The following is a 27907-nucleotide window of genomic DNA, read 5'->3' on the forward strand; positions in this document are numbered from 1 at the left end:
AGAATCAATTACTTTGGAAAAGATCTCTAAGATCACCTAGTCCAACCTTTAACCTAGCTCTGCCAAGTCCACCATTAAACCATGTCACAAACCACTACATTTATGTTTTTTGAAGACCTCCAGGGATGGTGACTCAACTGCTTCCTCGGGCAGCTTGTTCTAATACTTCATAACCATTTCAATTAAGATTTTTTTCCTAATATTCAAACTAAACCTCCCCTGATGCAACCTAAGGCTGTTTCTTCTTGTCTTGTCACTTGGTGCTTCAAATAACCACCTTCCTATAGCCTCCTTTCAGGTAATTGTAAGAGCATGATGAGATCTCCCCAGAGCCTCCTTTTCTTCAGAATAAACATCCCCATTTCTCTCAGCCACTCCTCATAAGACTTATTCTCTAGACACTTCACCAGCTTCATTGTCCTTCTTTGGACACTTTCCAATGTCCCTCTTGTAATGAGGGACCCAAAACTAAACATAGTATTCAAGGTGCGGCCTCACCAGAGCTAAGACCAAAGGGACAATCACGTCCTGCTGGCCAGACTATTTCTGATACAAGCCAGGATGCTGTTAATCTTCTTGGCCACCTGAGCACACTGAAGTCTCCTATTCAGATGGCTATTGACCAATACCCACAGGTCCTTTTCTGCTGTACAGCTTTCCAGCCACTCTTCCCCCAGCCTGTGGCACTGCATGGGGTTGTTGTGCCCCAAGTGCAGGACCTAGCACTTACTCTTATTGAACCTCATACAGTTGGCCTCAGCCCATTGATCCAGCCTGTCCAGATCCCTTTGTAGATCCTCCCTATCCTTGAGCAGATCAACATTTGTGTCTAACTTGGTGTTGTCTGCAAACTTACTAAGGGTGCACTCAATCCCCTCACCCAGATCATTAATAAAGACATTGAAGAGAACTGGCCCTAGCACTGAGCCCTGGTACTGAGTACCAGTACTGAGCTTGTGACTGGCCTCCAAGTGGATTTAACTCCATTCACCAGGACAAACCAATGAACCCATCCAAGCTGTGACAGCCAGTTTCTCGGGAGAATGCTGGGGGAAACGGTGTCAGAAGCCTTACTGAAGTTTAGATAGACCACATCCACACCTTTCCCTCATCCACTGAGTATGTCACCTTGTCTTAGAAGGAGATCAAGTTTATCAAGCAGGACGTGCCTTTCATAAACCCATGATGACCAAGCCTGATCACCTGGTTGTCCTGCTAGTGCCACATGATGGCGCTATGAGATAATATGCTTCATGAGCTTCCCTGGCACAGAAGTCAGACACACCTATGGGCCTGTAGTTTCTTGGATCCTCCTTTGAGCCCCTGTGGTAATTTTACTCAGCTGGGCAGCTGAACTCCACCACAACCACTCTCTCACTCCCTCTTCTCAAAAAGGGGGAGAAAATACGATGAAAAGGGCTCAGGGGCTGAGGTTAAGGACAGGGAGATCACTCAGCAATTATTGTAATGGGCAAAACAGACTCAGGGTAGGGAAATTAAAATAATTTATTACCTATTAATCACAAGGTGTTACACAGTGTGTAACTCAAAACAAACTAAAAACACCTTCCTCCCATCCACCCTCTTCTATGTCCACCCCTGAGCAGTGTAGGGGAATGGGGAATGGGGGTTGCATTCAGTCTGTGACACTTTGTCTCTGCTGTTCCTTCACAGTCATTCTCTTCCCCTACTCCAAAGTGGGGTCCCTCCCAAGAGATACAGTCCTTCCTGAACTTAATCCTGCATGGACTTCCCATAGGCAGCAGATCTTCCAGAACTGCTCCAAATAGGGGTCCATATCATATGGTCCATCTGCTGGGAGCAAACTGGTCTAACACAGGAGGCAGCTCTCACCAGATCACCTGCTCCTGCATGGGCCACAGGTCTAGCCCAGAGTCTGCTACAGAGGGGCATCTCCGTAGGTCACAGCCTCCTTCAGGATACATCTACCTGGCCCACTTATTTTTCCAAAGGTCATAAACCCTCTTTTACTTTCTGAGCTCTAGCCACAGCTCTCTATTCAGCCAGGCCAGTCTTCTTCCATGTCAGCTCATCTTTCAGCACATGGAGATGGCCTGCTCCTGCACCTTTAAGATTTACTTCTTGAAGAATGTCCATCCTTCCTGGACTCCTTTGCCCTTCAGGACTGACACCCAAGGGTCTCCACCAACCAGTCTCCTGAACAGGCCAAAATCTGCCCTCCAGAAGTCCAGGGTGGCAGTTCTGCTAACCACATTCCTTACTTTTCCAGTAATCAAAATCTCTATTAATTTATGATCACTATGCCCAAGACAGTGTCCAACCTTCACATCACCCACAAGTCCTTCTCTGTATTTTCTGTTTTAAAACTAATATCTCTCTATATATATTTATTTATGCCCACTTATATATTCTTTTTGTCATAAACCAATTCTCAAGTTCCTTAGACAAATCTTAGACCCGTGAGAGTTAAAATGTAGACAGGTAACTCAGTGAATAAATTGAAATCGTTATTAAATATCCCTTGAATTTGTACCATTCACATTAAGGTATACACTGAACTAATTGAAATATCTGAGGAAATAGTGTTTAATTCTATATGCCTTCATTGCACTTGATGACTTGAGGCTTCAAACCATATATAACAGGTGAGAATGTGGCCCTAAATATATTCAAGAGATACTTCTAAAAAAAAAAAAAAAAAAAAAAAAGTTTAATGTTTCTACTAAGAATTAAGTGAAATGCAGAATGTAAAATTAGTTATAAATTCATTATACTTTTACTGGGTTGCATGAATAGTGTAGCAAACGATACATAAAGTTTAAGAGAGATGATAGATTCCTAGAACATTAGAAAGAGAAGCATTAGTCCATGCCATAAGATTATCTCAGACCTTTGTTAATCAGTCACTCCAAGTACTAAATGAATTTATTAGATTTAGAATTCTCCAAAATTAGCACCAGACAGTGTAGAAAAAATAACTGAACAAGCTAATAACAAACACAATAATAACAAAAGCCCTTACATTTCCCCAGAGCAGGAAATCGATATATTGATAAATTTATTTAAACTCCATTACATGAACTTAGTAAATTGACTAAAATGTTTTCAGTGTCTTGGAATATTTGCTGAAGATTCTAAAGGTTCCCAAAAGTCTAAGGAGTCCTCTCTTGTCTCCTATTAGAGCAAAATATGAAAAGATTTCTCTCACTGTAGGGCTATATGTAGTCACTGTTCTGTATTTAGAATACACTGTTTTCAACTAAACCTTGCTTGCTCAGTGCTGTCAGTCATCTTTAGATCTCCTGCCTGCAACAGTAATAGGTTATATAGTATTCTGTTGATTGCAAGTCATAACCAAACAAATTTATGATTGTCATGAGTCCTATATCTCCACTCTCTTTCCACTTATCTGGTTGAGAAGCCAATTGTTTTTCCCTGCCCTGCTGTTACTTGGAAGAATAGAGTTATTCAGGAGTGACTGAGTTATAAATATGTTGACCTTTTTGTTATTTTAGTTTCTAAAAGCCAAAGAAAGGCCAGAGTTTCTTTGAACAAGAGATTGATCCAAAGCCTTATGAAGTCAATAAAAGTTCTCATGAGATTAGCAGACTGCTGAAATCAGACTAAGTATCCATGTTTCATACCTGTCCTGTCACAATTTCAGGAGGAAATTCTGACAGGGCATAGGAAATTGTATGCAGTGGTAAATGCTACTGGAAAATTATAAGTCATACCTAAAAACATGGTTGTGACAGTAAAAACTATCACCAACTCTCAGGTGTAGTATTAAGAGAAATATAGTTTTTTAATTCTCTTATAGAAAAGCAAAGCTGCTTCCATTTTGCAGACCACAAGACAAGTTTTACCTAAAGAAGCCTTAAGAATTGATTATATATTCTAACAGTTATATAGAGAAACAAAGAGAACTCTGATCAATCTGGTATATCACATATGAAATTGTGATATTATATACATGTGATATAAATTGTGATGTGTGCTTTGCACACTTTTCGGTGTAACACAACTACAGGTCACAGAAGCTGAATGTCAGAGGACTTTCTGACAGACCAAAGCACCCAACATCTGGAAGTCTGAACACCAATACTTCTATAGTGCTGGTATGTGTACTGAAAATAATTATGTGTGTAACTGGGAGTTACACATTGCACAGTCCTGCAAAATGTTTGTAGATGTGTTACTCTGAGTAGAGAAAGACTCCAGAAACATACATGTGCAGTCAATATTAATATAGAGGATAAAGTGTGAGTCCACATCAAGCAGCTAAGTGGCTTCATTTTCAAAATTTTGGAAAATTAAAATTTTCAAAATATTCTTCAAAAATACTTCAAAAGATGCTCTTGGTGTCAAACCACAGCAGCAATAAAACCCTTGTCTTTTTCAAGCACTTCAAACTATGAATGGTATATATGTTATGTTTCAAAACTAATTGCCTATTTGTAGAAAACTTCCTCACCTTGGGTAACTATGTTAAAAGAGATATTCTGCATGCAGTTAACCATTTGAAGTTTCTATTAACATTCTGGATCTTCCATTAATAAATAACCTATATTAGAGACAAATAAAAACATTTCAGTTTGCAGTTCCTTTTTATTCTACCAATCTGTTTAAGGTGCAATTGAGACTCACAGAAGGAAAAATAATAAATGCCTATGTTGTAGTTATCAGATAGTTTTACTTAATGATTCAAGAAATAGATCAGTATAGCATAGGTTATCATGGCAAAAGCTTTGTTGGTGGTGGTGGTATTGTTTTTGCTAATAAAGCTTTTAACTTTGCATTATTTTAGGGAAAGCCTAAAATTGTTCAGATAATGTTCTTAGAAGTAGAAACAGAAACTGAGATATTGGGAAAGAACCTTATGTAGAGAATACATAGATAACCTTCCTTTGAAATGATATTCTTGCTATGTAACCAGTTCCAAACATGTGAATAGAAATAATCACTGTCTGATTATCTACGCCCAAAGAAATTCTTTCTGTTTCACAAAAAAATCTAACTGAAATGTTTACCTTCACAATCCCCCCCCAGCTGATGTTCAAGAGACAGATTACAGTTACAGCCTTTTTTTTCCTGTCTTCTTCGAGATTAACTTAACACTGCTATAGATGTGTCTGTGAATGGCTGGGGAAGAATGTTTTAATTACTCGTGAAGCGTCAAATAAGAAAGCTGTTTGTGTTTGATGTCTGGGAGTTTCAGAACAACTGATAACAACTAGTGACTGTTATGGGATACTATGCGGATCTTTGGTATCTGGTTAGGGGGGCCGAGAGATTAAGAGGAAGGAAAAAGAAGCTGAAGGACGGCTGGGAGACAAGACTTGCAGAGAATGTTCTATAAACTTGGCATGGTGCCAAGTAAGTACAAAGGGGGAGAGGAAGACTATGAGCCTTCAGCATGAAAGACCCCTGGAGACCCCCAGAAGAGACCCCCAGAGGAGACTGCGCATGCTCCAGTAGGAGGGACTGGACCCCGGAAGCTAATTATAATAATCTATTTTTTTAGAAGTAGTAATGAATATGTATTAGTCTAGTAGCATAAAAATCAGCTGCTTGATGTAACTGGTGTGCGTCCTGGTGGAGCGGAGACTCCCGGTGCACCCAGCGCTGTTTGCTTACCTCTATTCCTTTATATTCTTTTAATAAATCCTATTTTTTTATTTAATCCTAACTTGAATCCTGAGCCATTTATAACAAAAGTTAGAGAGGGACTATTTGTCAGGGATTGTAGTGATAGTATGAGGAGTAATGGCTCGTCCTATGATTTGGACTCTCAGGGACCTGGATGTACTTGGTGGGTAATGCAAAAGAATGGGAAGGTCTGGTGTGTACCTCAAGGGGATTTAATACTGAGTGAGAATAGCCCATGAGTTGAATTGTATTATGTTAATTATTATATAATACTGTATGTCATCATTGCCATGAGTGCTATATACCATAGATGAAAATGGTGATTAATTAGAATGTATTGGAAAGAGTGTAACCAGAGCATGACATAAATGGTATGGAATAAGGGGTGGATAGATGTCCTAGTTTCAGTTAGGACAGAGCTAATTTTCCTCCTAGTAGTTGGTAGGGTGCTATGTTTTGGATTAGGATGAGAAGAGTGCTGATAACATGCTGATGTTTTAATTGTTGCAGAGCAGTGCTTACACTAAGCCAAGGACATCTCAGCTTCTCACTCTGTCCTGCCAGTGGGCAGGCTGGGGGTGCAGCAAGAGCTGGGAGGGGACAGACCCACAACAGCTGACCCAAACTAGCCAAAGGGGTATTCCATACCATCTGATGTCATGCTAAACAATATATAGGGGTGGCTGGTTGGGGTGGGAGGGCCGGCTGCTAGGGGATAGGCTGGGATTCGGTCATTGGGTGGTGAGCAATTGTATTGTGCATCACTTGTTTTGTACATCATCATTATTATAATTATTATTAATTATTATTATTATTTTATTTTCTGTCTGTTGTGGTTTAACTCGGTCAGCAGCTAAACACCACACAGCCGTTCGCTCACCATCCTCCCTCCCTCTCTGGGATGGGGGACAGAAATGGGGGAGTGAAGCCCATGAGCAGAGATAAAGACAGTTTATTAAGACAGGAAAATAATAATAATGATAATATTAACAACAATAATGATGATAATAGTAGTACTAATAATAATGTGTACAAAACAAGTGATGCACGATACAATTGCTCACAGAATCACAGAATTTCTATGTTGGAAGAGACCTCAAGATCATCGAGTCCAACCTCTGACCTAACACTAACAGTCCTCCACTAAACCATATCACTAAGCTCTACATCTAAACGTCTTTTGAAGACCTCCAGGGATGGTGACTTGACCACTTCCCTGGGCAGCCCGTTCCAATGCCTAACAACCCTTTAAGTAAAGAAGTTCTTCCTAACATCTAACCTAAAACTCCCCTGGCACAACTTTAGCCCATTCCCCCTCGTCCTGTCACCAGGCATGTGGGAGAACAGGCCAACCCCCACCTCACTACACCCTCCTTTAAGGTACCTGTAGAGAGCAATAAGGTCGCCCCTGAGCCTCCTCTTCTCCAGGCTGAACAAACCCAGCTCCCTCAACCGCTCCTCGTAGGACTTGTTCTCCAGACCCCTCACCAGCTTCATCGCCCTTCTCTGGACTTGCTCGAGCACCTTGATGTCCTTCTTGTAGTGAGGGGCCCAAAACTGAACACAGTACTCAATGTGCGGCCTCACCAGAGCTGAGTACAGGGGGACAATCACTTCCCTTGCCTGGCTGGCCACACTGCTTCTTATACTAGCCAGGATGCTGTTGGCCTTCTTGGCCACCTGAGCACACTGCTGGCTCATATTCAGCCGACTATCAACCATCACTCTCAGGTCCTTCTCCTCCAGGCAGCTCTCCAACCACTCATCTCCCAGCCTGTAGCTCTGCTTGGGGTTGTTCCACCCCAGGTGCAGGACCCGGCACTTGGCCTTGTTGAACTTCATGCAGTTGACCTCAGCCCATCGGTGCAGCCTATCCAGATCCTCCTGCAGAGCCTTCCTACCCTCAAGCAGATCGACACACGCACCTAACTTGGTGTCATCTGCAAACTTACTGAGGGTGCACTCAATGCCCTCGTCCAGATCATCGATGAAGATATTAAAGAGGACCGGCCCCAGCACCGAGCCCTGGGGAACACCTCTAGTGACTGGCCTCCAACTGGATTTCACTCCATTCACCACAACTCTTTGGGCCCGGCTATCCAGCCAGTTTCTAACCCAATGAAGCATACGCCAGTCCAAGCCATGAGCAGTCAGTTTCTTGAGGAGAATGCTGTGGGAAATGGTGTCAAAAGCCTTGCTGAAGTCAAGGTAGACCACATCCACAGCCTTTCCCTCATCCACCAAGCGCATCACTTTGTCATAGAAGGAGATCAGGTTCGTCAAGCAGGACCTGTCTTTCATAAACCCATGCTGACAGGGCCTGATTGACTGGTTGCCTTGCAAGTGCCGCGTGATGACACTCAAGATAATCTGCTCCGTGAGCTTCCCTGGCACTGAGGTGAAACTGACAGGCCTATAGTTCCCCAGGTCTGCCCTCCGGCATTTCTTGTAGATGGGCGTCACATTTGCTAGCCGCCAGTCAACTGGTACCTCCCCTGATAGCCAGGACTGTTGATAAATGATGGTAAGCGGCTTGGACAGCTCCTCTGCCAGCTCCCTCAGTATTCTCGGGTGGATCCCATCCGGCCCCATCACCACCTAATGACAGATGCCCAGCCTAACCCCAAGCAGTCCGGCCCCCCTCCCCCATCTAGCCACCCCTATATATTGTTTAGCATGACGTCAGATGGTATGGAATACCCCTTTGGCTAGTTTGGGTCACCTGTCCTGGGTCTGTCCCCTCCCAGCTCTTGCTGCACCCCCAGCCTGCCCATTGGCAGGACAGAGCAAGAAGCTGAGATGTCTTTGGCTTGGTGTAAGCACTGCTCTGCAACAATTAAAACATCAGCGTGTTATCAGCACTCTTCTCATCCTAAGCCAAAACATAGCATTCTACCAGCTACTAGGAGGAAAATTAACTCTGTCCTAACTGAAACCAGGACACTGTCCTAATAATCTGTCTTTATCTCAACTCATAGGCTTCACTTTCCCGTTTCCCTCCGCCATGCCAGAGAGGGAGGGGGGAGGGTGAGCGAAAGGCTGTGTGGTGTTTAGCTGCCAGCTGGGTTAAACCACAACAGTCCTTTTTAGCTATCTTTTGACTAGATATAAGGAATAAATTCTTTACGTTGAAGGTGGTAAGGAACTGGAAAGGTTGCCCAGAGAAGTTGCGGATACCCCATTTTGGGAAGTGTTCAAGGCCGGATTTGATGGGGCTTTGAGCAACCTAGTCTAGTGGAAAGTGTTCCTGCTCCATGGCAGGGGGGTTGGGGGTGGAACTAAGTGGTTTTTAAAGTCCTTTCAAACCCAAACTATTTGATAATTCAGTGATTCTATTATATATGTATATATATGTATATATACATATATATATGCTCTTGCATAGAATTTTGAAAAGTTTGTATTAAAAAAAAAAAAAAAAAAAAGAACTAATGTATTTAAATAAAATTAAATTCAAACATCTAAATCCATTAGTCTTTTCTATTTGAGAAGTATGAACTGTTTTTACCAAACTGAGAGACCCTGTGCTGCAAAAACCAAAATTTTATCTATTTCATTGGTTGGCACAATTGTAAACAATTAAATAGAATTGAAATATTTATCATTAATTAAAGTTATGTAATGTTAGTATTTGTGTTCAACCATGATTAGAAGTAGTGAAGCTAGAAATAGAAACTATTTGCTTTGTTCCTGATTTTGAAAGTTTAAATGTTATGTCTGGAACAAAATGTATTTAGGCAGACAATTCATATGAGGATTTTCCCTCTCCAATATCTATGTCATTTCCAGTGACTGTAATTTAAACTTCATTCTCTAAAAGTGTTCTACATTGCACTTAACCACTCCCCTCTACCCCACCGTACCCCCCCCAAAAAAAAAAAATCAGTCTTCCCCCCTATTTTCTGCTTAGCAAAACTTGCAAGTGACATAGAGATAGTAGTCTGAGTCCTTAAGCCTCAGCCACAGTAAAAGATAAACATCATAATTATTTCCAATAGATGTCATACCTACTATAAATAAATAAATAGATAGATAAATAAATCACACCATTACAATTCAGAATCATAGAAAACCTTATGAAACACTGATACATATTTTTGCAACAGAATTTTCACACATAGAATGCACTGGTAGATGACCATCTCATCAAATGCTCTCTGTATGCAACATAACTGAGTAGCTACTATTTTTCACATGTGACTAAAATCACTGAATGAATTTTCCACATGGAGGGAGGAGGTTTCTTTACACCAATAACAACTCCCAACAAACTTGTGAAAAAACCTGCTAACCATCAAAAGTTCAAAAAGGGCAACATTCAGATCATTCAGGCCTCTAATATGTGCAGTAACAACTTCAAATTAAGGCTAGAGCCCAGATAATCAATGGCATTTAAACATATCAGACATCCAACAACCCCAAACCTTCATAAGAAAAACGCATCTGAAAATGTCACAAATACCAAGAACTCTATTGCCATGAAAAGAGCTGTCTGTTATGTTAAAAGGAGACCCATAACAGAATATATAACAGAAATAATGATAAAGAGCAATTGTAAGGGACCTCTGCCTATTGCCCCAGAAATAATATGGGTGTTTCAGACAAGGCCTTAAAACAGCAAAACAGAAACATATAGTCTGTGGAAGAAGGTCAAATTTAAATTCATTGACTAGGATTCATCTGGTCAAATTAATTTATTACCTATACACATTAATAATAAATGCTTAATCTTATTCTAAATAAGGCCTTACAACAGGAAAAATGCATCCCATAATTCTTATTTCTTAAAAAAAAAAAATCTGTAAGGACAGCCTAGAACAGCTAGTTTGCACACAGCTGTCTAAAGCTTTGAAAGGAGGCCTCTGTGTTATGGAAGATGAACTGTTCCACTTGGGGACTCAAGCAAGGTCTTTCTGTAAAAATCTTTGAAAAATCTTGCTAAGCATGTGCACATACTTTTAATGATCCTGCTAGAGGGTCAATCTGGTCAGTGTCTCATAGTATCTATACTATATATATACTATATCCAGTAGATACTATACATAGTATCTACTGGAGGAAAGTTAACAATGATTAGACGTAGTTACAGAGTTGTTTAACAACAACAACAAAGACACCGTTTTTTCAGGAGTTTCAGAACTATTGTTCTAGTTTTCAGTGATCTGGTCTGAGCCAAACTAGTGGGATAAAAATCTGGTTTAAGAAACCAAGGGCACTGACTGATGGGTAGAGCTCTCACTGACCCATTGAAAATGTCTCTGAGAGAAAGTTGCTCATTTCTGAGAAGCAAAGTCACACATACCCAAGGTCTGTTTGTATCTCACACCAACAAGCTTCACTGAGACAGGTATAGTCACAAGTCTTACGAAGAGCAGCTGAGGGAGCTGAGATTGTTCAGCCTGGAGAAAAGAAGGCTCAGGGGCAACCTTATTGCTCTCTATAGGTACATTAAAGGAGGCTGTAGCGAGATGGGGTTGGTCTATTCTCCCACGTGCCTGGTGACAGGACGAGGGGAAATGGGCTAAAGTTGTGCCAGGGGTGGTTTAGGTTGGATATTAGGAAAAACTTCTTTACCGAAAGGGTTGTTAGGCATTGGAATGGGCTCCCCAGGGAAGTCGTTGAGTCACCATCGCTGGAGGTCTTTAAAAGATGTTTAGAAGTAGAGCTTAGTGATATGGTTTAGTGGAGGCCTGGTTAGTGTTAGGTCAGAGGTTGGACTAAGCGATCTCTTCCAACCTAGATGATTCTGTGAGGTACAGGAAAAAGTCATTTTGAAACTTTTGATATACAGGTTGCATATGCATGTGTGAACGAGTGATTATCTAAGATATGTAGACCTAAAAATATAATACCCTCTTTTCTAAATCTCCTACTTTGTGAAATATATTCAATATGTATTTGATAAAAGTTATTTAACACAGTCTTGATATTATGGAGGTATTGAGCATGTGTATTGTTCACAGTGGAAAATGGTGTAGGAGCCCTGCAAAGATCTTTTGTCAAGTACTAATCAATAAGTGAGGCATATAGTAATATAAAGGGGGGTGAGGGGGTAGTGTTTGGTGTTGCTAGTTCGTTGTTTTTCACTGTTGTTTATTTTGTTTGTTTGTTTTCTATTCTCATGACAGAAAAGTCCACAACCTGTACAGTCATTATTTCTCAGCTTCCTCAGTTCACAACAGCTAACTTCTCAGAATAAGTAGTTTGATAAGTAATTTGAATAAGTAGTAGGCCTACTGTGCTCCTGATCTGAAGTAGTTACTTGGACTATTAAGAAACATTTGCATTCCTTCAATGGCTAATTTTTTTCTGGAAAGGAAACAGCAACTAAGCTTAAAAATATGATGGAAAAAAAAAATCATTATTAACAACAACAAAGTAAACCATTGGGATTAGTTTGGAAGACTGAATTGGTTGGTATCCAGCTCCAGAAATTCTGTGGGCATTTGCTCTTTTTTTGCCATTATAAAATCCAAGAACATCAAGGATAACTCTGTAGTCCCTGTTGTGCCACCTCAGTCTCTAATGAATTTAGCCATCTGAATCTGCAACAACATTCCTCAAAGTACAGCATTCTGAATGTAGCAGTTCTGGGAATATCACCAAGATCTGACAGCAATCTCTGTATGTGTTGTTAATGCCTGTGGCTAAATTTTGTATTTCAGAATACCTTGAGGCATTGGGTACTGTTGATATTGGGCAATTCTGTGATGATTCAAAGTCAACTGCACTGAAATGTACCATGGCAATTACCGATTGATAATATCGTCTTTGGAAGAGAGAAGCCCATTTTTCAAAAGGATATGTTATGAAATACTAGAAGTTATATGTGTACACAAAGTCACCACACATTTCGAAAAAATGTTATATTTTGTTGTATATTGTACTGTTATGCTGTGCCATTGCCTGCAGAAAGCTAAATGAATTATTTTTGCTTTCTTTTTACTTTTTTTTTTTTTTTTTTTTGGGGGGGGGGGGAGGAGGGGAGGCAGAGGGGTGTTGTGGAAGTGGAAGGCAATATTCAGAAGAAAGTCCTAAGCTATGTCTATACTATCCTAATTTTCATATCTCTAATTTTAGGCTTATGTGGTCTAACAGAAAATTTTGATTCTTGAATGCTGTTAAGACATATTTTGCCTTACATACACTAGCACTTAGCATTGTTAGTGCTAAGGGCCTGCAATTTGCAGCTCTGTAAGCTTAGGAGGAACCCTAAGCCACTGAGGCAGTTTTCCAGAGCCTGTAGAGCAGTATTTTGCCCTTACTGTTCTCATGCTCTGCATCTCATGTTTTTGTTCTTACAGTCTTGCAACTGCAAATCCTTATAGTTGTGTCATGGTAGGTACTTGTGGGAAACCACTACCACTGGAGCAAGAATGGTCCCTTCCTCCCAGCTTTCCTTACCAGAAAGTACTGAAAGAGTTAGCACGGATTTGGAATTTAAAATATTTCCACCTCACTAATTAAACAATCCTCCTGTTCAACAAGAAAAATCTAATGGAGTAAAATAAATATAACAGAAAATTTTATCTCCAAAAATCATTAGCTTAAATTCTAAGACTATTTACACTCAGTAAAATGTGTGTCATGTTCAAGAATCTCATTTTCAGCAAGTCCTGTCATTAACTTCTGTCCTTGTCTTAACTTTTCAGAGTTACAATGTCAAGAAAGTTAATGCAATTACATGACTTTGTGATGGACCATTTCACCCACATTCACTTGGGCAAACAAATATGGCTGGTTGGTGAACAATTTACTGCACAGGGAACAAGTTCTCTGCTGAAAAGAGGTATCTAACAAATTAATACAATAAATGATGAGATGTTAGCTGCAAAAAAAATTATTTAATTACTTATTTATTTTCAAGCACTAGATTTATACTTCTAGACAGGACCACTGAAGATAATAGCAAAAAATAATATTAAAGCAGTGCTAATGAGAACTTAGTCATGCTTTTATCTCTCAAATACACAGCTTACAGTAAGCGAAGAAAAAACAGCTCTTCTATACATTATGTCCCATTAAGTGTAAGGAGAAAGCTTGTTTATAAAGAACATGAAAGAAAGTTTGGTACTCTGCATAATCTGAAGAAAAACTAATGTCTGATTTTAGATGTCATCAAGGATCTACTATTTTAAAAGACAAGATTTTGGGCTGGGCAGAGGCATGTCAAGTTATTTTGTTTGAAAAGGTGAACTATGAAATATAACTTAAGTGTGAGGTAATGGTACAGCAGCCTATGCACAGAATCTTCATCAACTGTTACCTTAACATCTTTGAGTGATGTATATGAGTAGGATGAATATAAATTTTACTATAATTTTCTACTGTTTTCTATGTACCAATGACAGAACCATCAAAACCCACATAGCTTGATAAGCCTGTCTTTATATAATTTAAAGTAAATTTATTCACATTGTGCACTTAACACTCTGCAAGACTAGTTTATCTCAAGACCTGCAGGTGAACAATTACATTTGCCATATTGGAAAAACAAGCAAATAAACAAAAACAAAACAAAACCCCTCTAAAACATATATCTGGAAATGAAACCAAAAATGTGACTTATTATAATTGAGAAAAATAAGATAAAATGTTCCTGAATAGAAGTAAACTCATAGCGAATATAGTTTCTTAAAAAAAAAAAAAAAAAAAGTGATATTTTAATAGAATCATAGAATCATTAAGGTTGGAAAAGACCTTCAAGATCATCTGATCCAACCATCCCCTTCTACCAATGTCACCCACTAAACCAAGTTCCTAAGCATCATGTCCATCCTTTCCTTAAAAACCCCCAGGGATGGTGACTCCACCACCTCGCTAGGCAACTCATTCCAATGCCTGACTGCTCTTTCTGAGAAGAAATGTCTCCTCATTTCCAACCTAAACATCCCGTGCTGCAACTTCAGGCCATTCCCTCTAGTCCTATACCTAGTTAGATAACTAGTGAGAAGAGGTCGACCACCAGCTCCACTCAACTTCCTTTCAGGTTGTTGTAGAGAGCAATAAGGTCTCCCCTGAGCCTCCTCTTCTCCAGACTAAACAACCCCAGTTTCCTCAGCCACTCCTCATATGACTTGTGTTCCAGATCCTTCACCAGAGCCTTTGTAGCCCTTCTCTGGACACGCTTCAGGGCATTGATGTCCTTCTTGTAGTGAGGGGCCCAAAACTGAACACAGAACTCGAGGTGCGGCCTCACCAGAGCAGAGTACGGGGGGATATCTCCTCCCTGGCCCTGCTGGCTACACTATTCCTGATACAAGCCAGGATTCTGTTGACCTTCTTGGCCACCTGGGCACACTGCTGTGTCATGTTCAGGCGAGCATCAACCAACACCCCTTGATCCTTTTCCTCTGCACAGCTTTCCAGCCACTCTGCTCCAAGCCTGTAGCATTGCATGGGGTTGTTGTGACCAAAGTGCAGGATCCAGCTCTTAGCCATGTTGAACCTCATCACATTGCCCATAGATCCATCCTGTCTAGGTTCCTCTGCAGGGCCTTCCTATGCTCTGGCAGATTGATACTTCCCCCCAGCTTGGTGTCGTCTGCGAACTTACTGAGGGTACGCTTAATTCCCTTGTCTAAATCATCAATAAAGATATTAAAGAGGGTGGGCCTCAACACTAACCCTTGGGGAATACCACTTGTGACCAGTCACTAGCTGGATTTCACTCCGTTCACCACTACTTTCTGGGCCTGGCAATCCAGCCAGTTTTTAACCCAGCAAGGAGTGGATCTGTCCAAGCCATGGGCTGCCACCTTCTCCAGAAGAATACAGTGGGAGACAGTGTCAAATGCCTTGCTGAATTCTAAGTAGACTATGTCAACAGACTTTACCTCATCCACCATGTGGGTCTCCTGGTCAGAGAAGGAGATGCACCTGGTCATGTAGGACTTGTCTTTCATGAACCCATGGTGGCTGGGCCTGATCCCCCCACTGTCCCACATATGCTATGTGATTGCATTCGAGATGACCTGTTCCATCATCTTTTCTGACACTGAGTTCAGGCTGACAGGCCTGTAGTTCCCTGGGTCCTCCTTACAACCCTTCTTATAGATGGGCATCACATTAGCAAGTCTCCAGTCAGCTGGGGACCTCTTAAGATGACCATGACTGCTGACAGATTATGGAAAGCAGCCCAGCAATCACATCCACCAACTCCCTCAGCACACTCACACGGATCTTATCTGGCCTCATGTACTTGTGACAGTCGAGGTGGAGCAGCAGGTCTCTGACTGTTTCCAGCTGAACTGTGGGGAGTTTCTTCTGCTCCCTGTCCCAGAATTCTGGGTCAGGAGATTGAATACCCCAAAGACAAGTGGTCTGGCCAGTAGAGACAGATAAAAAGAAGGTGTTAAGAACTTCAGCCTTTTCCTTATCCTCAGTAGTGATGCTCCCCCAGCATCCAGTAAAGAATAGTTTTTCCTTGACCCTCTTCTTGCTATTAAAATATTTATAAAAGCATTTTTTATTATCCTTTACTGTAGTGGACAGGTTGAGCTCATACTGGACTTTTTTCCTTCTTGATTTTTTCTCTGCGAATGCTGGCAACTTCCTTGTACTCTCCCCAAGTTTTCTGTCCCTTCTTCCACTCTATTTTTCTCCTGGACACTCAGCAAAAGTTCCCTGTTCAGCCATGCCCATCTTCATCTTATGTTCATCTTATGGGGCATGAGGGCAGCCTGCTCCTGTGCCTATAAGGCTTCCTTCTTGAGGAGCATCCAGCCTTCCTGGACCCCTCTGCCCTTCAGGACTGACTCCCAGGGGACTCTCCCTATTAGTGTCCTGAACAATTCAAAGCTTTCTGGAAGTCCAAAGTAGTAGTTTTACTGATCCGTCCCCTCCCGCCCCCCGACTTTACCAAGGGTAGAGAACTCTACCATGTCATGGTCACTCTGCCTAAAACAACTGCCTACCACCACATGTCCCACCAGTCCTTCTCTGTGAACAGCAGGTCTAGCGGCAGTCCCCCTCTGGTAGGCTCACCAACCAGTTGAGTCAGGAAGCTGTCTTCCATGCCCTCCAGGAACCTTCCAGACTGCTTCCTCAGGGCTGTATTTTATTTCCAGCATATGTCTGGGAAGTTAAATCCCCAGGAGAACAAGCACTGGTGATTGAGGGACTTCTGCCAGATACTTATAGAACACCTCACCCATCTCTTCATCCTGGTTTGGCAGTCTGTAGCAGTCCCCCACTAGGTTGGCCAACCCCCTGATCCTTATCCATAGGAACCCTACATTATGATTCTCAACTCTGAGCTCAACAGCATCAAAACACTCTCTCATATAGGGAGCCATGCCACTTCACCTCCTTAGGTTCCTGTCCCTTCGGAAGAGCTTGTAGCCATCCATTGCAGCACTCCAGTCATGGGAGTGGTACCACCATGTTTCAGTGATGACAACTAGGCCACAGTTTCCCTGCCACTTAATGGCTTCCAGCCCCTTCTGTTTGTTGCCCATGCTCCATGCATTGGTGTAGACACGCTTCAGCTGTGCCAATGGCCTCACCCACAACCCTGGAACTGCTCCCACAGGCTCATTCTCTACCAAGCCTCTTTTCCCACCCCGTCCCCCTTCATACATAGTTTTATTTGGAGAAAAAATATTTTAAATGATTATTAAAAAGAAAATCTTAATCGTACTCTTCTTTCAAAGAGTATGATCTATAACCCTGTAGAATGACATTGATACTGAGAATTGTATTTTCATTTTTATCCATATAGCGAGCCTATTCATAGTATATTGCACCCCCTTAGACAAAACCTAACTCTGATCTTCCAAAACATCCCTCTTGTAATTCTGTCTTGACTCTCCAGAACTCTACAGGCTCTTCAGAACATTTACTATACTTGCTCTCACTATTCTGCTTTCCCTGCTCTAGCATCTTTACTGTCCCTATTTGTCATCCCCTAATTCCTACACTTGCCTTACATTCTCAGTCTTTCTTTAGTGAGTGTCCTGTATCTGTTTTGAGAATCTACCCCCAATGGCAACTTACTTCTTACCACATTCCTTCTTATCTCTTTCTTCTTCTTCTATGAAAATCATATTCAATGTTAACCTTTCTTTGAAACTGCTAATCTGTCTGCAAGGCATTGCATGTTTATAGCCTTTGACAAGGAAGGACATTTTGAGGCAATACAAAGTATTAGAAGGATAAACACCAAACCAGGCTAGGAATTTGGGGTGGGGAGAGGGGGAGGGATGGGTGTCATTTGAGAAACATCCCTTATCTTACACAGAAGGAAAGGCAAAAAATAGAATATGAAGTCTCCTCATCTTACACGTAATTATTCCATTCACTGCTTAGTTTTCAGGTCTTAAGAAGCAGAAGGGGTGTTAAACACAACACCGATACTGTTCTTCCAAAGAGGAATTCAACCATTACTTCATCACCCTTATTGACTCTTCTTGCTCCAGACAGTATCTTCTCCAACCTCAATACAATTCCTTGTCAAAACAAAATAAACAAACAACAACAAAACAGCTTACTATTTGGTAACATGGCTAACTGGCTTCAGAAAGCAGTGAAATATCAAGCCTATACAAGTATTAACTCTCCAGGGGCAAACAGAAACTAAAACCTACTATGGAAATGTGTTTCTGTGAAGTGTTATGGTCCAGTGATTGTAACTCATATACCAAGTTCAAGAGTTACTTAGCTTTCCATTCTTATCTGATAGCTAAGAGAATTCAGCACACTACCACTATTACAATTGCTCCCATCTTATGTTCTCTCAGCATTGCTTGTGTAACTTCTATATTGTTAATGTAATTTCTAGTGCCAGAACAAGAAATCCTTTACAAATCCTTTACAAAAAAGGCACTCAAATTCAGCATATCAGAAATGTGAATATAAATCACTCAAGAGAAAAGAGTTTTTTGCTCTAGCTATTGAAGCTGCCACCACCATATTGACCATTATTACACCTTTAATAATTCATAAATGGGAGAAAGCTTTGTGAGGGATCTGGGATAAATTAAAAACTTAAAATTAAAAAATTAAGAGAAAAGAAAGAAAACAGAGTATTTGCAGGTAAAGCATAAACAAGGAAAATGAAAGATTGTAACTACGTGTTCTAATTTCAATTTTCCAGAGCCAAAACTCTTAGACAAGATAGATTTAAGCAGGAGGACAATTCACTAGAACATTTTATTTCTGAAGTAAATAGAGAATGGAGAATTCAGACTGATAATTCCACCGAGAAACATCTATTTACTATATCACAGTACAAATAAAAATGGGTCAGCTCTTCTAATAGACAGCTACTTTCACTTATACTTGCAGTTTACTCCACGACCATGGCAACTCATTGTAGAATAGTGCTACAAGCTAACTACACCAATAATTCATTGCATTTCAGTAACATCACACCTCTGTACCAGATCAGGACAGAAAAATCATTGCAGTATGTCTTTCACAGTCCTGTAAACTGGAGAAGCTGGCAGCCCATTGCTTGGACAGGTACGCTCTTTGCTGGGTTAAAACTGGCTGGATGGCTGGGCCCAGAGTGTAGTGGTGAATGGAGTGAAATCTAGCTGGTGACTGCTCATGAGTGGTGTTCCCCGAGGGCCAGTGTCACCGTCCCTGGGGGTGTTTAAGAAAGGGTTGGACATGATGCTTAGGGACATGGTTTAGTGGGTGACATTGGTGGTAGAGGATGGTTGGACCAGATGATCTTGAAGGTCTCTTCAAACCTTTATGATTCTATGGGTCTTACTGTCTCTTTATTCTTTATATATAGGTGCCAGCTGACCTGCATTACCAAATTCCTAGAGCACTGTATTTGAAATTTCATCTATATTTAAAGATGGCATCAAACTGATATAAACTCTAAGCATTTTTTTCAAAAGTCATAATTCAAGCACAGTTCATATACAAGATCTTGAGAAAAAGAAAGGCTTAAGAAATGCAACATTAAAAAGTAATGTTTCCTTAATAACTAACCTCTTTAGATGGAAGCAATACGTCCACCTTTCCACTATAACTTCTGCACCTAATCAAAGTATTATTACAATGAACATGAAATTAATATGCTGCATCTTACTTGAAGAGATTAATTCCAGATCCAAGGTTAATATCCAGTTTCAATAAATACTAATATTTCATCCTTAAAAAGAAGTGGATTTGCATCATCTGCCCCATAATTCACCACCTGCAGATTGGAAACTACGGACACTGAACAATTCTAATTTCAGCAGCAGACCTACTGCTGGCTGTGTTAAACAAATTCACAGCCTTGGGCACCACAGCTCATCTGTCAATCTGTGCATATTTTGCAGAAAGTTCTACTTCCACTCACTCCATTGTGTATTGAGAACTTATCTTTGCTTTCATGTAGATGATGTAAAATGCAGCAGGAAGACATTTCAACAATTACATTATTGATAGAGATATATTTGGCTTGGGAGACTCCAACCAACAAATGAGTGACTACATACTTGACTGAGATGCAATGCTCTATCTGATGAAAGCTGTCCTGAAGTACTGTGCTGAACCATCTGCTCTAAATTTTGGGTGAAGGGAACATCTAATACAAGAATAACTCACTAGGTGCTGCTTATGGCTGCCCATCAGCATTTCAGTGTTGCTGCAATTCTTTGGCTTGTGCCTGAGATATCCCATGAAACACAGAAATAGTCCTATTCATTACTAGTTTCAGAGAGTTTTAGTAATCACAGATGTACCAATGATTCACAGCAAATCAAAAAAGGTAGATCATAAGTCAAATTAGAAGTACATTTCCTATATAATTTTTATTTTTTGTAACGTGTCTTTATATGTCCAAGTACTTGAAAGAGATATTTCACAGGTAGGGGATATAGATTTGTGGAGAATAATAAATAAAGTAGTAGTCAATAAGTGATATGTATAAAATATATTCAGAAAAAAAAAAAAAAAAAAAAAACACAACCAACAACAAAAACATCATTATATTATTGACAAATTTTAAGTAATTGCTTGCTCCACTTTTTAATATTAGTGGTCTGTGTAATGTCTGCAAAAAAAAATATTTAATAGAAGAAAAACTAGCTGCTACTACTTTGCAAGTAGCTGTTGAAAAAAAAAATTGTCTAAAATCTAATTTTAAAATGTCTGTATAAAATGAATACATAGAAATAAACACAAATAATCTGATTCCATTCCAAATTCTACATTTGAAAATCACAGTGCAAAAGTATGTTATATAATGTATTGTGATGATATATGTATGGTACATAATATATTTGGAAAAAGAAGAAAAAAAAAAAAGGTCTTTGGAGATTATTACAGCATAGACTTCCTTGCAGGAAAAAAAAAAAAAAAAAAAAATCATCCTAAAAATACCAAACAGAGGAGTTATTAAAGTTTGGCCACTTCTACTTCAAAAGTGCTCAAAAGCTTAAAAAAAAATCTTATTATAGAAAATGTAAGTAATTTGTTTAAGCTCAGTTCATAACAGTTCTAAACAGTTTTTGGAAGGAACACTTGTTGGCATTAACTTGTCTATTTTTCACTAAGAGTCCAAAACTGACTCTAAGAAGCTTCTAAAGAATCTTGATCACCAACCCAGAAATGGCTGGCAATGATATCACAACATCACCACATGATGGCACTGATCGACATGGCTGGTCAGTTGTACTAGGACTATGAATTTGATAGAAAAAGTACAGAGCACAGTACCAACAGTTTGAAATCTGGTTCCTTCCAGGTCTGTATTGGGCCTGTTACCAACACAGACGCTAAAGCAATAAGTATTTTCAAAATATTCAAGCCATTAGACAACTTCAAGCAACACTTTGGGACACAAATGACTGTTTATGATTTTCCTCTTCCATTTCTGGCTATAGTAGACTTCTTTTAAATGACAGTAGCTACCTGACCTTGGAGAAAAAAAGGAAATGCCTTACCTCTGAAATAATTTGTACTGAGAAGCAGTACGCTACCTATTTTTGTCTACTGCATTCAACAAATTCAAATCTGAAATATACTACCAGAAGTTTACTACCATCAAAACATACCACTTCAGTCTTACACATTTCATCTATCGTCCTTTATGGAGAAATATCAAAGTGGCTTAGTCTCAATGATTTGTGTAATTAGTATACAAAATTATTTTTCATTATATTCATTATATTTAAAAAAAAAAACACAAATAAAAGTAAATAAAAATATTTTAATTCATTCTACATAAGAAATCAAGTCAGCTACTTCAGAAGTAAATATAATTGCATGTTGGCTAATCAAAGAAAATAAAAAAACATTATATTGCACAAATACTTTATTGTTACATTAAAAGAAACAATCTTTAATATGATTCTGTTACAATCTATGCAATATTTAAAAATAGTCCCTCTGCAAACAATAAAAATGAATGCTTTTAAATGAAGTTATACAAATAAGAGAAAATTGTGACAGCTATGCAGTACTCATGTTTTCAGATATATATATATTTTATATTTATGAACTATAACTCAAATATTTTTCCTAATAAAAAATGCCACTCACTTTCAAAGCTTATGTCTTGAAAGCCTAAACTTCCCCATCAAGTTGCAAGTCTCTAGGAGTACATAAACAACAGAAGACAGACAAGCATAGAAAAGTCCTAACCCTCAACTGAAGCTAGTCAGCAGTATGCACTTACCAAAATACATCCTATGACACTAAGTGGTGTGTGGGCTCAGCACAGAAGACAGCAGAAAGAAAGAATTATACATTGTGACATCAGTGACTACATTTTATTTTTAGATTATTACAGTACAGATCTGAACATTCTTAGCTAGGGATCACTCCAGCATGTGGTAATGCATTTGGTTTGAATTAGCTATGCTTGTGGTAAAGCCTCGCTGCAGATCTCACATAAAATACCATCTTCTAGAAGGGTTGCTTCTATTCTCACGCAAGTTGTGCATGCAAAACACAAAGCATCTCTGGGCCATATACATCTTACTTCTAAGGACACTGTCCAGAAAGAATTCCTCCTAGTTTACATTGGTATAAAGAGAGATGAGCTTGAATGTAGTATCTTCAGAATAATTTCATACTCTTTGGATCCACTCACTACAAGCAGTTTATAAACTGTATTTTTCAATTTTATTTTCTCTAACCTTAAATCCATTTCAAGTTGTGAAAAGTTGAATAACACTGTGCTTCATTTCAATCAAAATAATTTTGCAAGAGTATTACCAATAAACCTAATTTTCCTCTACTAGACAGCAATGCCTTCTCTTGTGTGGCTTTTTTTTTTTTTTTCCCAAATCCAATCTGAGGACTTCTAAAACAAATACAATGAGAACTAGAGAACTATTAACAGGTGACAGAGTTGAGTACATAACCCTGTCAGATGTGGGGATCGAAATGGCTCACAGCATAAATGCTTTACAAACATTGCTTGAGTGCACCTGAGCTGAACTGTGACAGAGGATAGCTGCAGTTGGAAATGAGAGCCTTATATTGATTTTTGCAGCTCATGTTTATGTTTTGGTTTTATTAGGATTTTTTTTTTTTTAAGACTCACAAATTTATAATCCAGTGCACATAACTAACCAATCTTACTCATTCTGAAGAGATCTTGAATCTCGATGACAAGTCTTCGAGTGACAGAATGACTAAATTATATGCTGGTTATAGCATGATGCTTATTCCTGTCCTACCCAGGTGGAGCTGTTCTTTACACTATGTGATTCAGCCATCAAATAGCAGCATGCGTGTTTGAAAGGCCAAGAGGAGGCTGTATTGAGAACCTGTCAAAAACAAATGTGCAAACCTCTATGCAGCAGTCAGTAAATGTTCCTTGAATCACTCTTTTGTTAAAAAAAAAAAAAAAAAAAAAAAAGTGAAACAAATCCTTGTTTCTGTATGATATCTGTAACACAAAGCTTTAGTTAAATAGCTTTCCTTTCTGCCTTGTGTCTTCATCTCTACAATGATCTCTACAAGACAGATCTTCAGCTGAAGGATGCCTATTAAGATGAAGATATTTATCAAATGTATAAACTGTGAAGTGAATTAATCTACCCAGGAATGTGGGACTATCTAAAAAAAAAAAAAAGCCACGCCATGAGGCTTGCTTTCATTTGAATGTATTGTGATACCTTTAAAAACATTAAACTTCATCACTGACCACCACACCTGGCTGAAAAACAGAAATAATCAGAAACTTTTGTATTTACAGTCTACATGTTTGTAGTACAGCACTTCACTTTAAAACAATACCAGGCAAGTAATCACTCCGTCTAGAAACATAGAAGGAAGAAAATGTATTTTCCTGTCTACATATATGCTTTACAGTAGAGATCAAGACTAAAAGGTGTTTATATTCAAAGGAAAATAAATAAATAAATTAGACATGAATCAGAATCCTCCTGAGGACCAACACGTTTTGGATGCCAAACTGAATTTAAGTTATTATACTTGGTGCAACTTAATAGGTTGCACTTGCATACAGCATACCAACAGTGATTGCACCTATATGGTACACAGGCATATGAATAGAGAAGAGCAATAACAGCTCCATTTATACACAAAAGAGTAATAATTTCAAGATGCTAGGAATAAGTAAGTCAAAAAAAAAAAAATCCCTATTCTCAGAAAATTGCATGCCATTGTAGACATTATAGATCTTGCTGTGTTTGAGTTACCAGAAACTGCACGGCATGTTTTCATGCTCTCAGTCTTTAGTGTTTATTTGGAATAGGATTCATAAGACAATGCGTATAACCCATTACTCAGAAGAAGAAAAAAAAAAAAAGTCCTGCATATCCACATAGGTATTACCTACACAGAGGTCTATATAGATGCTATTAATTGGTGCAATATCAAATACATATTTTGTAAGTAAAATGAAATGTAGGGTTCATTAGACATATGAAATCAGTGCACTGCTACAAAGCAAAGTTGTGCTTTCATCCAGGAATTAAAATTAATGGAAGTAATTCATTATTTTCTTATGGTGGCAGAAAACAAGTTTATTTCTTTAGCGCTAACAAAAGATTTATACTTCTAATAATTAATAAACTTAATTTGTGTCCCATTGGGTGTGAACTATTGTCTTTCCATTTATAGGAGATATTTAAGGTGGCAGTTACATTTATGTTTCAGGAAGAGAATATACCAGAGATTTCCATTTGGGTCAAACAGAGTTTTGCTTTCTAATCACCTACTTCTAAAAATATGCATGTATACCCCTAAGGTTAATAATAATTTAAAAACAAAAGTCAGTCTAGAATTTGCTCTCAACACTGATCAATCATGATTAAAGAGCTTTTTTTTTTTTTTTTTTAGTGGCGATGGCTTGTTTGTAAATACAAACCATCTGAGCGTGTGATTGCATTCATGCCATCATTTCGCTCACAAATCCTATACGTGAATAAATGAATAAATAAATAAATAAATAAATAAAGCCATCTTTTAAACGTCCACAACCGCCGCTGCTTCGCTCCCTGTACTACCAAGGCTTTAAAGGTTTAGACCGCCGCACCTGAGGACCTGAGGTGCACCGCGGCGCTCCTTCGCACCTCAGCCTGTCTTTGGCGGCGCTTGGACCCCCCCAGGCCGCTCTTCCCCGCTCCCCCCGCTCCCCCAGCTCCCCGCTCCCGCCCCCGGCCGCCAAACTTCCCTCCGCGCCTCGCGTTCTGCCCGCTCCTGGCACCGCATCGAGGGGGACGGGGACGGGGACGGGAAGGGGACGGGGACGGTGACGAGGACGGCAGCAGCAGCGGGCGCGGGCCCACACCGCCACCTCCTGGCCGCGCCCCGCCACGGCCGCGCAAACTTCCTCTCTCCCCACGCGGAGAGCCGAAAGCAGCCAAGTTTCCCCGGCGAGGGGGTAGTGCGGGGGGGAGGTCGAGCTGCTGGTTCCCCCCGGCCCCCCGCGCCGCCTGCCGGGCGTCCGAAAGGGCCGCGGGGCCGCCCCCGCTCGGCGGGGCGCGGGGGGTGGCGGCGGCCTTTCCTCAGGGAGGGGGCGCAGCCCTGGCGCCTCCCGCCGCCAGCCCCCGCCTCGCCCGCCCCCGCCCCAGCTTTGCAGAGAAGCCGATTTACTGTCGGTCGAGGTGGGGGTGTGCTTCTCTTTTTCTTCTGCTTTTTTTTTTTTTTTTCCTTTTTTTTTTTTTTTTTTAAATTTATTTATTTTTTTTTTTTTTCCCCCTCCCTCCCCCCCTCCCACCCTCCGCCGCTGCCGCTCCGCGCATACTGGTGCTGGCTCTCCCCAGTGCCAGTACCCGCTCCATCACGTGCGGGAACCCATGCCCATCACAAAAGGGGGCATTTTACCCGAGCCCGGAAAAGGAACGAAAGAAAGGGAAAAAAAAAAAAAGAAAAAAGAAAAAAAAAAAAAAAAAAAAAAAAACACCACAGAATAGCTAAACCAAAAGCGGGTGCACAGCTTAATCCAAGAAGAGCCAAGATTTCCTCTGAACAGCCGCCTCCCTCGTTCTCTTCCCCCCCGCCTCCCCCGCCATCCTCCCCCGTCCCCTTTTTCTTTTCTGTGGCTGTGGTGGCAGCGAGGGAAGTGGTTAACCAAAACCCGAGGTGTTGGTTTTGTATTTCCCTGAAAACCACAGGCGCACACAGAGCATGAGGTACTGCTCCAGCCCCTCTCCGCGCTTGCAGAAAACTGTGGCTTTGCTCTTTCTCTCTCTCTCTCTTTCTCTCTCTCTCTCTCTCTCTCTCTCTGTACTGCAGATATTTTTCCCTCCTCTCCTCCACACTCTTCTGTTTATTCGGCTGTAAGGCAGAGCTACTTTGTAAACATCTCACACAGAACCCCAGAGCCTTTCCAAATAGCTGATTGCAGCAAAATGCCTCCAAACAAATTATGGTGCAAGGGGGCTATGGGGGTCGAGACCAAAGCAGATAAAAAATAAATATATTTGCATATATACACATATGTGACATCGAGATCATGTATGATGGTGGAGATGGCAGAAAGTATCGTTTTATAATGATGGGAAAAGTAAAAGCACAGACGACTGCAGCAAACTGCTCGCCCTTTGCCAGAGTACCAACTGCAACACCTCTCCCCCACCCACGCCGGGAAAAAAAAAAAAAAAAAAAAAAAAAAGCAACTGAAAAAAATGAAAAAAAATGAAATGAACACGCAAACGCTAAACCCAGTACTCCTACCTTAACACTGGAATAGCTGCAGAAGCATAATGGTCTTTTTAACACAGCCAGATTCTTTCAGGAAATCCTCTCAGGGTATCATGATGCAGCCGGGATTATTCACACAAGATTCCTGCTCTCCTTTTTGGAATCCAACGCGATTTGCTTCTCCAAAGGAATGCAACGACCACGAAGGGGGTAAAAATTAAAAATAACAATAGGAAAAACAACAACACTGGATCTGAAAGAAACTCGTGTTCTCACTTGTCAGCAACCTACATTCAGGCAGAAAATTCATTACAATCAGTGCAAGAGAGAGAGTTGGGTCTGCGAGTAGGAGCTGTGATTGCCTATGCAGAGAGACCGAGCCGGGGAGAGTCTGATCTGCAAGGCAAGGCAGGCTGGGAGAGGGGGAGAGAGGTCCAGGCTGTACCAGGCGCTCTCCTCCTGCTATTGGACCAAACTGAATGAAATTTACAAAGCCGGCAGCCAATAGCTCTCCGTAGTCTCCCCATCACTACAGAAACCGTATCTCCATCCACAGCCTCTCGCAAAGAGCATCGCATCCCCGTGTGAGGCGTCAGTGGCAGGGCTGGCCAGGGCCTGGGGGGCTGAACAGGTGGGCACCTTGCACACAGAGAAATAAACATGTGTTTTCGTATGTGTGTGTGCCGGGGGAGGGGGAGGGGAGGTGCTCACACAGCTTGGACTATTACTCTTCCTGCCTCACAATAACCAAGACTGCAAGTGCAGTCTTGGTTAACCCTTCAAGACAGCAGTTTCTCCAGTGTCATCCTGTTGTTACCAAATTCACCCGTAGGCTGTTACACTGAGCTAACAGTTTAACTGTATATCAGTCGTCAAAGTGTTTTAGTTTTGTTCCCTTTCCTCCTATATAAAAACAAAAGAGTAGACATTGCTCAGTTGTGATTTTTTCTTGTTTTGTTTTTTATTTTGTTTTTGTTTACATAAGGAGATTAGTTTAATGTCCTATTTTAATCAGCTAACCATTGTTGCGAAGGTCAGGCATAAGAGCTGAAGAAAGGGCTCCATGGTTATTGCTCTGCACTGCCAAGTACAGAGTCACTTCCTGTGTACAATTTCAGACTAAGGCTGGTGTAGCAAAGATGTGCTCAGGCCTCCAACAGATATGCCTTATTTCACTCCTCAGCATGTTCCTTTGAACAGTTTAGTA

General features: G+C 40.5%; 1 protein-coding gene across 3 annotated transcripts in view; it reads right to left on the bottom strand.

The window, feature by feature from the left end:
- NLGN4X (neuroligin 4 X-linked) overlaps window positions 1-27100 on the bottom strand; it is a 199465-nt gene extending 172365 nt beyond the window's left edge. For all 3 annotated transcript variants that reach the window (XM_084505923.1, XM_084505921.1, XM_084505922.1), the window contains exon 1: window positions 26734-27100. The gene's annotated coding sequence lies outside the window, so the exon portion shown is untranslated. The remainder of the gene's footprint in view (window positions 1-26733) is intronic.
- Between the last annotated feature and the right edge of the window lie 807 nt (window positions 27101-27907).

The sequence above is a fragment of the Aythya ferina genome (genome assembly GCF_964211825.1).
Source record: "Aythya ferina genome assembly, chromosome: 1".
NCBI lineage: Eukaryota > Metazoa > Chordata > Aves > Anseriformes > Anatidae > Aythya > Aythya ferina.